General features: G+C 41.7%; 1 protein-coding gene across 1 annotated transcript in view; it reads left to right on the top strand.

The window, feature by feature from the left end:
- Positions 1-276: 276 nt before the first annotated feature.
- Positions 277-13,654, top strand: part of PHYHIPL (phytanoyl-CoA 2-hydroxylase interacting protein like) — a 66,630-nt gene continuing 53,252 nt past the window's right edge. The window contains exon 1 of the mRNA XM_068140060.1: positions 277-380. The gene's annotated coding sequence lies outside the window, so the exon portion shown is untranslated. The remainder of the gene's footprint in view (positions 381-13,654) is intronic.

The raw sequence follows: 13,654 nt of genomic DNA on the forward strand, positions 1-13,654 counted from the left end.
CTGAAAGGAAGGTCACCATAAGCACTAACTGCAAAGGGATTTGGAGTGACAGAGCTTCAAGTTCACACCTGCCTGACTTTGGGATGAGACAAGTAGCATCCCAGTTCATTTACTGACCCTTCACTTCAGGTATCTTTGGTGTTTGGCTAGTGGCCAGAGTAGGCAGGACAGTTCCCTGTGTGAGGCCCCAAGAGAACTTTAAACAAAACCTCTCTTCTCTGTGCCCAGTTGAGGGGACTGGCAGGAGCTGGGGGAGGAGCACCAGGAGGGCAGTGCAGAGCCCTCTGTGAGCAGAAGGGCCCACAGAGAAATTGCCATCTCCAGTGTAAACGAGAGCAACTCCTCAAGCAAGGATCACAGCTGATCACCCTGTGCATGAGGTATGGCAGTCCTGGGGCAGAGGGAAACTGGAAAGAGGGAAGAGGGTGAACTAGAAAAGAGCTAAGCAGCAAGGAGAGGAAGACGATGAAGAGAGCAGAGAAACCAGGATGGGAAGGCTTGGTATACCTTGACCCACTACCTGCACGGAAAATGAAATTCAGTGAGAAGCTCAGACATGCAGAAAGTAGGAAGTAGTGCTGCTGTGGGGAGCAAAAGGAGAATTACTGTAAAATTAATGGCTTTTTGCAGTCCCAAGTATGCAATGACTAAGGGATTTTAGTGCAAGTGTTCACATTATGCAGGCAAATCTGATGTGCATTTTCCTTTAAATTGTTATTCTGCTTAAATTAAGTATTTTTGTCTGTTTCCCACGTGACTCCAGAGTTTAACAGCATACAATTGTATTCTTCTACACTGCCAATCTTCTACTAAGCCATGAATTTGGAAAACTGTCTAGAAAAGCAAAAGTTTCTTTTCCTGAATGCAACAAGTAAGGGATTCACTGCATCTCAGCCCATAAGGTCTCCCATCCGTTCAAAAGGTTATAGGTGATTCCACAAAAATAATGTATTTGTTTATGGAGGAGCGGAGTACACCTATGTGATTTGGGAACAGGGTGTAAGACATGGCATCCTCTTGTGAAGGGATGGTTAGACCCTCTCTTTAAGCATGAGACAGAGCTCAGATAGGATTTGTTCTCTTGGAGTTGAATGCCTTTGGATCCCAGATGTTCAAGGAGAAGGGTTTTCTTGTTTGTTTGTTGCTTGTTTTCCAAGTGGAGCTTTATTTGTTTATATACATACAGAATTATCTATTCTACTGGGTGGGATGTCAGATTTTCTTCTGGCACCTAGTTTAAGCAATAGGTGCTTTTACTGTGCAGATGATGTGTTTTTGCCTCAAGCCTCTTAGGACTATAAAACCCAGCAGAGTGGTGGTTGACTGCAAAATGAAGAGTGAATAGTACTTGGCTTTATAAATGTGTCAACACTTTCCACACTCTATCAAATTCATGATTATAACCTTCCATTTTCATGAATCTCGCATGCATCAGCATGCTTGGACTCACTGTTTGGGGTTTTTTGCTGTTGTGCCTTTTTTTTCTTTCTTCTTTTTTTATTCTTATTTGAAAGCTTGGAGAGCTAGTTATGGGGAAGATGTTAAGCTCCAGCTGTCCTTATTTTGATACAAAATGGTATACTGGTTAAAAGAAAATTTGTCCAGAATAACACTATGTGTGTCATGGCAGAGTACTCTCTATACAAAGTGCTGGTTTACAGCATTTTCTTATTGACATTTTCTCCTAAGACTTGCTTGGAACTTGGCAGGCACGCTGCAGACAGCTGTCCAGTACAGCCATGGCTTAAGACTTCTTCTGTCATTATCAAATGCACAAACATACATCATACAGGGTGGGATCTCTAGCCACAGGCTGGTTGCAAGCCAGGTTTAACTCACCAGATAGTACCTGCTCAAAAAAGTGAAATCAGGTCTGGGAACAGCAGATAGAGTGGTGCATCTCAGCCTTCTCTGAGCAATGTGTGAGTGTTTGCATTCAGGATGATGGGGTTCTCCCATGTCCTTGGGACAGTGGAAACTCCCCAGGAGAGAACAAGTAGCAGACTTATACTCATCTTCTCTGCTGTCCAATCAGATTGGTGGTGGCTGCATGAGGCTCTTCTTTCGCCTTGTTGGTAAATACCAATGGGGCAGCTTACAACACAGCCTTGACCTCATGGTGCAAGAGAAGTGGTGACTTAGTAGTGTGGTTGGGCTCCCCACTCTTCTGTCTTTCCTGGGGCTGGCCCACCATGATGAGCTCTTCACTCCTCTCAGGCAGTGGGCTGACCCCCACGCTGCCAGTAAAATGTTATACCCACCTCTGCTATAGTATTCCTTGGCTGACTGCTGATAAAATGAGTCTGCTGATGTCTCACTTTCCAGAGCAACATTTCAGGTTCTTCATGTTCATTCAGGAGGTTCAATTTTTTGGTTTGTTTTTGCCTGTTAGGGGATGTTACATTTTGATATGTCTCTACAGACATAAAGACTTGACAGGGTGCTTGGTTGCATGGGTTAGTTGATTAGGTGGTGTTGGATGATAGGTTGGACGCGATGATCTTGAAGGTCTCTTCCAACCTGTCCTATTCTATTCTATTCTAGATGTCAAGCTTTTAGGCATAAAGGATAGGGTGGAGAAAGTACCTTCCTTTTTCATGCTTTTATGACAGTAACTGTGAATATAAACAGCTATGATAATGAGGCTTATTGAAAGTATTTTATTAGGAAATGTGCAAGTAATTAATTTTTCAGTAAGAAAGTGTAAATGGCCCCTTATATTGCATGTGGAACAATAAAACTGAATTACCTGTGCATATAAGAGGATTTTTGCCCATCATAGTAGCCAAAGCACTTTCATAAGGTATTATAGTTTGAAACAATGCTGGTATTTAGTACTGTCATTGTTTTATTCTCCACCACCTCACATTATCAAATTCTGTCATAAAAGATGGTGTAGGATTTTGTAAATGTAAAAATGAAACCATAGGTGATGTTCTGTAGGTAGAATCTTCACTTTGGAAGCTGGTATGGAGAACAGATAAGCACTGTTACTACCAAATGGAAAATATTCCTTACCTGAGTTATCATATAGTTTTACTCATGACTTCACAGAACATTTTGTTGCATTTGGTTTAGCATATCTCATTGTTCAAAAAACCTGATTCATGTGGTTTATCAAAAGAAGGACACAGAACTATTGGAGCAAGTCCAAAGGAGGGCCACAAACACAATTCAAAGTCTGGAACACCTTTGCTATGAGGATAGGCTGAGAGAGCTGGAATTGTTCAGCCTAGAAGAAGAGAGGACTCTGCAGGGACCTTAGAGCTGCCTTCTGATACCTAAAGGGGTCTTAGAGGAAGGCTGGAGGGGGAATTTTCATAAGGGTGTCTAGCAGTAGGACAAGGTGGGGAATGGTTTGAATCAGTGAGAGTAAGTTTAGATTGGAAGAAATTCTTCAGCATGAGGGTGGTGAGATTCTGTAATAGGTTTTCCAGAGTGGTTGTGGATGTCCCTTCCCTGGGGGTGTTTACGGCCTTGGGCAACCAAGTCTAGATGAGAGGTGTCTCTGCCCAGGGCAGGGGGATTGGAGTAGATGATCTCTAAGGTCCCTTCTAACCTAAACTATTCTATGATTTTGTAGTTCTATGATCTTAAACATCCCTTCTAACCCAAACCATTCTGTGATCTGTAGTGTCTGTCTCACAGTAGCAAAAATTATCATATGCACTTAACAACAGCAGGCATGTTTGCTTTTCTTAAGGTTTGAGTGAGGTGAGAAAGACTGTCATGTTGAGCATTACCATGCTTTTGTCTGGATAATTCAATGTGTGAATTATTTCACTGTTTACTATACCTTAGCTTTCAAGGAAACAATTTTATGTATACAGTACTTAAGCACCCTTGAAGGCCTCCTGTCATTTGCTGGGATTGCATATAAAATCCTTCCATGGAAGCAAAGAGTGCTCAGCTTCTTCCTCCAAAAGGCTAGTCACATCTTCACATATGAGGAGATATTTATTAAGTACAATGTTAACAGCTACCATATTGCTGTACTCCCACGATGACGCAAATGTTGGCAAAAGCTACTGTGCCAGCTGCCCACTTACACACTCTAGTGGCACCTTTGCTGTTCCTCAAATCCACAAATTACCATTCTCAACCAATTAATGCTCAAACTCTGGTGTTTTTTTCCTGCCTGTTGTATTTAGCAGATTGCTGTGAGAAAATGAAAGATGAAGATAGATACACAGGAACCTGTCAAACCAGACCAAACCCAGCAAAGTTAAAAACTTTTCCGTGCCAGAAAATACCCTGGAGTTCTCTGTGGATTAGTGTAGAGATTAAAGAGATTAAACCTTAATTAAAATCAGCACTTGTATACAGTGCATGTGGCAGATAACTATTCTTATTGCTCTAATGGAGAAAAAAAATCTCACTGCAGTTACACGAGTCCTATCTTTTATCCTACCCAAGAATTGGATTTCTGCAGTGGCTGCTGATGGACACATTGTTTAGGTCAGTATAGAAATGTGGAACTGTAGAAGGCTCCCCATAGAATGGTGCTTCTCTGTAATGAGGTGTCTTCCATATCCAGCATTTCTATCTAAACTGCACACCTGGGTTTTGCCCTCCTGCTCATAATGTGCTTACTATCTAGCCAAAACATAGGAGATGCATTCCCCTCTTGACTGCATGGAACTGGGGATGACAACCATTCCTGATAACTTTTCATCTCTAAAAGTATTTATCTCACATAAAAGGTAATCTCTGATCTGCAAAACACACTACAGGGGCATATTCAAGACTAGAATTTGTGTCCTTTTTAGTTCTGTTTACACAAAGAGAAGTTACATTTCTCATGTTTGAAAAAGAGAAAAAAACATCAACTTAATTTGTGCATGTCATTTCAATAGTGGTGCAATCACTTTTGTTTGTCCATGAAGCTTTATTTTGATCATCAGGGATGATTTTGTACTCTATGGACTTGTGATGAACAGGAAGCATGTGATGATTGTACTGTGGTGGTGCTGATCACCAAAATGTGAGGGATAAAAGCCTGCAATTTTTGCTGTACATTCTTTCAGAAATCAATGGCTACTTCAATATATCAAAACAGAAATACAGAAAATCAAAACAGAATCATAGAATGGCTCAGGTTGGAAAGATCATCTACTCCAACCCCCCCTACCGTGGGCAAGGACACCTCTCAGCTACAGCCAGCTGCTCAAGGCTTCATCCAGCCTGGCCCTGAAAACCCTCAGGTAAGAGGCATCCACAACCATCCTGGGCAACCTATTCCAGAGTCTCACCATCCTCATACTGAACAACTTCTTCCTAAGATCCAGCCTAAGACTACTCTCCCTCAGCTTCAAACCCTTCCTGCCTTGTCCTATCACCAGACACTGTTACGAAAAGTCCTTCTCCAGCCTTCCTGTAGGATTCCTTCAGGTATTGAAAGAAAGCTCTAAGGTCTCCCCAGAACCTTCTCTAGGCTCAACAACCCCAGGTCCCTCAGTTTATCACCCCATCTCCCTCTAAATGGCATGCCAATGCCTTTCTCAGATGCCAACAGTACTGTTCTTGTCTGGAATTTGTATACTAATCAAGAGGGGCTCTTCTGGAGTGTCACTGTTTGAATTCTTTCAAAACTCATATATGGAATAGAATAGAATTAACATGGTTGGAAAACACCTTTGAGATCATCAAGTCCAACCCATCACCCAACACTATCTAATCAACTAAGCCTTGGCACCAAGTGTCTTGTCCAGTCTCTTCTTAAACACTTCCAGTGATGGTGACTCCACCACCTCCCTGGGCAGCCCATTCCAATTGGCAATCACTTTCTGTGAAGAACTTCTTCCTAACATCCAACCTAAACCTCCAGCTTGAGACTGTGTCCTCTTGTTCTGTTGGTGGTTGCCTGGGTTAAGAGACCAACCCCCACCTGGCTACAACCTCCCTTCAGGTAGTTGTAGACAGCAATAAGGTCCGCTCTGAACCTCCTCTTCTCCAGGCTAAACAATCCCAGCTCCCTCAGCCTCTCCTCATAGGTCTTGTAATCCATTGCTCTCCATTTATTGAAGAGATAAAACATGAGTAGGCCATAATTCATCCTTTCAGCAGATCTAGTTCTGTATTTGCGGCGGCATGGAGCTATTTGCTCTCATGCAGAAACCTGAAGGGTGTTTACATTGTCATGGCATTCACCAGTATTCCCTTCTGACCTCATCTGTGTTTTGGTGTAATGCTGTTTTAGGGACACATTTGATAGTTTAGAAGTAGACATGTACATTACATCTCCCAAAGCAGCAGGCTGCCTGGTGCTCAGATTGATAGCTTCATTCGTTTACCTTATTCAGGGATTGCTGCACATAAAGCATTCCTTCAGATCATTGCCATATTATTTATTTATAGTTTCAGGGCATATTATGTTTAAATTACTTGAAATAGTGTCATAACAAGTATAAACTAATTATTCTGATCAATGTCTAAATACCATGCCATCAAGTGCCAGCTGTCATTTTAGAATGCCTTCCTGTGAAAAGCCTTCTGTGAGCCTAATTGGGCTGGATCCTTCTGTTTCAACTCATGTGTTGGATTCAGCAAACTATCACTCTGAGAAGAGAGAACATCATCTTTGTCTTAGGAAACTTTGTAAGGGGTATTTTATTCTCATGCTTTTCCTTACCCAGCAAATAAAGAGTTATTATGTACAACAGAAAAATAAAAAATACATTGCATATGTTATGTTATCGAGAAAGCAACTCAGCAAAAGAGGGCTGAGAGAGGAAGAAATAAAACCATGACTTCAGTGGAGAAGAAAAAGCAGAAAGTTTGCAGAAGCAGAGAAAAAATATTATTTCAGAACTCTAATAAGCAATATTAGTGACTTTTGGAATAACCATGTCTGCTGGGGCATGTACAGAGGAGCACTAAGAAAGCTCATCTGTCTGGTGACTGCCAAATTACATTGCTCCAACATAAATAGCTCAGCTACATTTAACTATCCTTACTGGAGGCAATCAATCACATATGGAACAGAGCAGTTATAAATAATGTCTGTCCTTCTTATACATTTAGTTATTTTTTGCAACTAAGCTATCTTTATGTCCAAAAGAAGTATTCTGATAACTGAGGGTCTTTCTCCTACAAGGGGGGGGGTGGGGGGGGCGGGGGAAGAGAGTGCAAAATGTCAGCATGAGTCAAGAAATAATTGAAACTCAGAATTCAGTGCCAGGATGTGTTTCATCTTCAGAACCAAAGCATTGCCACCCTGTGCAACCTTTCAAAAGTCATTGGCGCCTTAGGCTTAAGTACCTAATGTCACAGTGAATGAAGAGATCCAGACAGCTAACTTGCTGCTTATGATGGAAAAACAACACAGCAAGTAGAAGAAGGAGCAGCACTCTAAGAATATTATAATAGCTGCAGAGGTAGTTTAAAGAAAACTAATAGAATAGGTATCTTGGGGCAGAAGTTTAGTTTCTTGGAAATTCACCGTGCTGTGTTTTGGAGTGTGGCAATGGCAAAATGCTTTAAAAACACTGATCTATGGTTTGGGTTTTTTTGGGGGAGGGGGTTGTTTGGTTGGTTGGTTTTGTTTGGTTTTGCTGTCAATGTCTGCTCCACAAAGAACAGTTTTAGCAATTTCTGCACACTGTGGGTTGCCAGCTCTCCAGAGCTGTCTCAAAGAGTCTGGCTAAAGTATGCTGAGCTCAGTCGCATAAATGGCATCAGCAAGATACACAAACAGGTTCCCTTGCTGAGCATAGGACATCAAAGCAGGAGCACTGCCAGAGAGCTCAGTAGGGGCAGTGTCATTAACCAGTGTGATAACACATCTACTCATATTTAATAATTCAGAAATAAACATGGGAAAACCTTATTTTCTTAACAGACTGAATCTAGCCAGATGATCAATGCCAGTACTATTTTTCTCCCATGAAACACAGACATTCAGTGGATCATGCCATAGTTTGTTGGGGTTTTCTCCTTTCCCTCTTTTTGGCCACTCTCTCTACCTTCTATTTCAGAGCTATTCTGCAGGGCTTGAGAGAAGACAGGTACACTACTGTGTTTAGATTTGTTCTGCCTCTGATATTTCATTGGAAATGGAGCTAGTCTTAGAAGTTTTAGCCCCTTTTCCCCTCAAGTTTGGCTTTGATCTTACTGCCAAGGAAATGCATATCAGCCAATAACATTTTAAGGAAAAAAATGCAAATGGAAAAGAAAGTGTGGCAAGGTTTTTGTATAAAATATGCATGTTTAGGTTGTGCTTTCCTTTTGAGAGGTTTATAAAGTCCAGCATAAAAAAATATTTAAGTGTTAACTGATTCCATGTTACAGCTTTTTGAACAGAAAAAAAACAACATTCAGATATGAATCCTGCTGTTTATAATACTGTAGTTGACATGTCAGAGGGGAAATGTCCTTAGTTTTTTCTATCTTTAAAAATCCAATGTTTAAAAATGCTTTATTCCAGATCCTTCACTGAATAATCTGCATAATGATTTCAGTTTCTGTGACTTTCATCACCAGCAAATTTTTTCATTAGAATGCATATGAAGGACAAACATAGAAGGAACTGAACACAGCTGGACTGAATCCATAAAAAAGTGTGTGAGCAAATACTGGTGTATTTTTATCCCTGCCTTTTCTCATCTCTCTTAAGAACTGATTAAAATCTACCTAAAAGCACTGAAAAACCTCCATCACTTACTGGGTTTTGTAAATTTATGAGCCCTCTGTGGCTCACAATCAGAAGACAGGACAGACCCTTTACTGATTGTGGCCTTTTTTCTATAGGTGTAAAACTTGTTGAGATATTCTCACATCACTACAAACAGCCTCCACCCCTGAACACTGTTAATCTCTCTGGTATGCTCAGGTCTTGCATATGTTGGCGTTTTGCCATTTTATCTGATCACACAAAGCTTGCACTATGACAGCCAAGGAAGATAAAGAAAGGAGCAGAGCAGAGAATAATAAATATGAATGAAAAGGATGAAAAAGGTTCTCCTTGTTTTCCACCCATTCTGCTAATTTTCTTCTTTTCTATCTTTCCTTTTAAATTCACCTCTTTCTGTCATTAAGATTTTGAACGTCTGAAGTCATTCCCTCTGCCTTCCTCTTCTACAAGCTTGGCTTATGAGGAACAAGCACTAATGAATGATTGACTCTTCCCTAAGAGCAAAAAGCAATACACTTACAGGAGGAGACTGAAGGGAGTAACATGGCATCGTTTCACAAATCAGTGTGCACAAAATGTCAGGCAGCGTGTGTCACCACGTGGTAGCTTGTTAGGAAGAACAACATGTTTTTCTTCCACCTGAGCCTACCCCAGGAGCAACCCATTTGTAATCTCTAGACTCCAGACATCAGCGCTTTTTGCTGACTGTTCATTTGACTGAGGATAAAAACTTACTTGCTTAGCTGCCTCCCATTTCATTCACTGAACATCTGGTAAGCTAAGTATCAGGTAGTGGCTTATCACACAGGAGTCTGTGGTGAGGTGCAACTCTTTTTTTTCTTGTGTATATATATGAGAGAATGAATTTTATTTCTGTAGTATTTTTATTAGCTTTGGATATTCTGAAAAGACTTTCAAGATGGCAATACCTGTGTTGAGCTCCAGATCCTCTGCTGATCTGCTGTTCAAACCCTGTTCTTCACATGTTTTCTTTCTTAGTCCTTACATAAGGAGGTTACATAAGAGAAGGTTGTAATCTCTAAAATAATTTACCGTGTTAAACAGCAGCTCACATCAATGGATCTCTATCAGTCGCCTGGAGCAGAAAGGAGACATGCTGCTGTACATTTGGAAAAGGGTTGTTTACACTACTCATCAATGCTTGCTGCAGATGTCATCAACAGTCATTATGCAGCTCTGAAAACTGAATCAAATTTGACCAGGACAGGTCCCCAAACAATTGATAAACTGCCACCGAATAATGGAAATATGTGGAGCCCATTCTCTCCACCAGTCCTCTGTCACTCAGAGATCACAGAATTGCAAAATATATCTGGTTGGAAGAGACCTCCAAGATCATCTAGTCCAACCCTCAAACCAGCACTGAAGGGTCAACACTAAACCATGTCCCTAAGTGCCAGGTCCACAGGCCACTTGAATACCTTCAGGGATGGTGACTCAATCACTGCCCTGGGCAAACCATTCCAATGTTTGATAACCCTTTCAGTGAAGAAGTATTTCCTAATATCCAGCCTGAACCTCCCCTGCTATGGCTTGTAACCATTTCCTCTAGACCTGTTGCTCGACACCAAGAAGAGGCTGCCTGCCTCCTGGCTCGAGTCTCCCTTCAGGTAGTCACAGAGAGCCATAAGGTGTCCTGCAGATCCAGAACTAGGGCACTACGGGAAGGGAGTACTCAGTGGAGGTGTACATACCAGTTATTCAATTGGGATGTGCATGTCAAGCTGAAGAATCCTCACCCCTAAGAGTTATGGTTTCTCTATGTGTTGCTGATCTGTTCTTGTGGAGAGGAGCCATGCCCAGCACATGCGTGCTGATCCCTGCAGCGGTACTGTGTCACTTTTGGAAACGTCAGCCTATATTTGCATCTTGTTCTTTTTTCTCTTTTCCCCCAGAAACCACTGGTAAGTAAAGAGGGTGAGCATGAGAGCAGCTCTGCCATGTGTGTGTTTCTTTGGCTGTCCCAGGTACTGTGCTGTGCCCTGGGAAGGGCAGAAACAGCATCACAGGGGCTCCTGTGCTTCTGTCATGCCCACTTTCCCAAACGGTGTGAGCTCAGCATCAAGATCTGGCACTGTGGTTCTGACAGTACTCCTGCAACAGCTGTGTGGTGTGGAAGGGACCACTTGTCACGGTCTCATATTGATAAATTTCCCAAAATCTGGTTTCCTCTGCTTAGCTACCACGAGAAGATAGAGAGTACAGAGAGTAGCATCCTTTTTTCTTCCTTCCCCCACCCTCACACAAGGCTTGAGAGCAGCACTGCCTTCTCCTTTCCTTTGAGAAGTGCTGGCAAGCACAGGCTGTTACAGTCTACCACATACAGCGCCTTGGCATCAGAAGCGGTCAGCTGCTCCCATGCTCCTGTCTGCTTGCTGGTGTGTGGCAAAGGGCATGAGAGAAAGGAAAGCAATGTTGTAGTTCTGAAATGAGGCATAGCAAGCATTGTATGCCTGCAGCTCCAGCCTAGCCTGCCAGTGTTTGTCTGCTCTTTAGTTAGCAGGTAGAACATTACAAGTGACTTGTACTTAGTTGCTCTCCTGTGCAAACCCCTCTGATCTCCAGCAAGACTGGAAGACATAATTTAAGGCTGTAAGAAATGTGTTGCTTAGCCTTTTTGGAAGTGCACAGCTAGGGTTCACGTGGTAATGTTTTCTTTGAAATACAAGAGTGCTTTGTAAAGGCCAAATGTCATGATAGGAAAAAGAAAAAAATATTCAGACATGTCTCTGCCAGAATGCCATTCTCTTTGTCAGAAATAGCCAACAGTCCTCCCATCATGGGAGAGCTGGCTATCTCTTCGTTGTTTGCTGCTTCTCCTTTACAGTCTCTAGATGGGTGCAGGCAAAGGGGCTTTCTATCTGTTTGCCTCCTTCTCCAAAACAAGGAGGACACCAGAGCAACAATCTTTAGGTAACCAAAATGTTGGACTGAATCAAAAGTTTGTTATGAGCTACGTAGCAGAACATACTGTTATGCTTTATCTGCGCAAAGTGTGATCTCTTTATTTAACAGCAGTTGCAGCAACACAAATGTTTCTGGTGACAGGTTGTGGTTGGCTTTTTATTTGGTTTTCTGAGCATTCTCCTTCTGCCTTCTGGTTGTTCTTGAAGTTGTGACATGAGATCAGAGAAGCTTAAGAGCTTCAGTGACTTCTTAGCATACCATCATTTCAAGCTGAATAAGCGTTCATGAAGAGAGCCTGTGAGAAGGGAATTGATGTATTATTTGAATGCCCTGACTTTATAATTCATACAAAACTCTCTCTGCAGGAACATGTCCAGTGCTGAAAACTTTGCCTTAAGTTTCAGATGGATCAAGCAGTAATAAGACTCCATGGTTAGTTGAGGGGGAGGAAAAGAAGAAACAATTTAAAAGCAATGAAAGAAGATACCCACTATCATTGCTGTAGCAAAGCTTTTGTTCCAGCAGCATGTGGAGCCACCACATAATAGCTGGAGAACTGACCCTGCTCTCAATTGCCTGCCTTGCAGCTGCACACACAGGATTGCAGCCTCAGTTTGGGAACTGGCTGAAGGGGAGGCATCTGGCTTCCCTGCTCAGCTGTGTTTTGAGATGAGCAATTTTCTGTCAAGGTCAGTGAGAGTTTGACAGTGTAAGGAGTCCAGACCACCATCCCTAGAGAGGGTAGAGAAATCCAAAATGAGAAAACAGGAATAAGACCATACATTCTCTCTAAAACTACTTGCATAACCTCTTTCAATCTGAAAATATTTGTTGATAAAGTGTTTTTTCCAGCAACATACAGGAAGAAGGTTTTACTCCAAGAATTCACAGATTCCATAAAGCTTGCATAATATTTCCACTTGGATAGTGCTGTCAGGCACTCATTTTAATCAGCGCTGAAAATCCCAAACCAACTATAATCTAATCCCAGCACTTGCTCCTATCTTCATATTGACACTCCTGGCACCTCCCAGGAATTTGTCTTCTGCAATCAAACAGCAGCATATTGGGAGTGAGTGTCTTTGCCCAGACTGTCTGATATTTAATAATGCTTGCTGATAGGAACTGCTCTCCTAAGTTCTAGATGACATGGGTTCAAATGCTGAAGCACTGTGCATTAAGATAAAACCAAGGCCCAGGTAGTTTGGGTTTCCCTGCATTAGCCATTGTGTTCAGTGCATACTTTAAGATAATTTTTTGCAAATTTTAATTAAGAAAGTAGTTTTGAACTAGCTGCTGAAAGGAACAACCTCTGCTTTCACAGCTGGGCTTCCCGATGTGTGCTTTGTTTGTCAGTAAGCATCCCTTATCCCTCCTAAGCATGGGAAGAAGCCTTGAAAACATCTTGGAGTACCTCCCTGTGTTTTTTCCCTGACTTATTTGCTGTCATGTTTTTAATCAGACATCACTGCTCCTGTTCCAGAAGCAGGAAGGGCTGCTTGCAATCTAGGTAGGGGCCAGTCAAGTGCACTTTTGATGTCTGTGATAGGCCTGTTATTAACTCCTAAGGGCATAAGTCTCAGTGGTCAGGCTATAGATAGCCTGTGGGTCTGATAGCTGCTAATCTCATTAACCCTCAGATTTAGCTTGATTTATACTTCAGTTGCTCTCCCTAGTTTTTAGTGACATATTAATCATCTTCAAGAAAGAACAAAACCACAGGATAGATGATAAAAAAAGCGATCACAGCATTTTTGCTCAGGCTTCAAACTCTCTGCAGAGAATGGAGATTTTGGATGTAATTTAGTGCCAATGGTGTTAATTTCTGTTGCACTCTTTGGTAAATGTGAATAGTCCTTGGTCAATGCTAAAGAATTTCAATATTCCATCTCTCCTTAGGCTCACTCTGTGCCATATCTGCTTTTTCTGAATAACTGTGCTTGAATAAACCTTATGACTGTAACCACACATGTAGTAAAATATTTCTAGAGTTTTTATCATAAAACATTTGGCTCTGCTCCAAAAATATGCATGTGTTCTAGTACTGTCTTAATACCAGGGTTAATTCATTCCTGGAAGCGTTGTTTAGTGGTA

Source organism: Melanerpes formicivorus, unplaced genomic scaffold (assembly GCF_026170545.1).
Source record: "Melanerpes formicivorus ecotype bairdi unplaced genomic scaffold, bMelFor1.0.p_v2 SCAF_6, whole genome shotgun sequence".
Taxonomy (NCBI): Eukaryota; Metazoa; Chordata; class Aves; order Piciformes; family Picidae; genus Melanerpes; species Melanerpes formicivorus.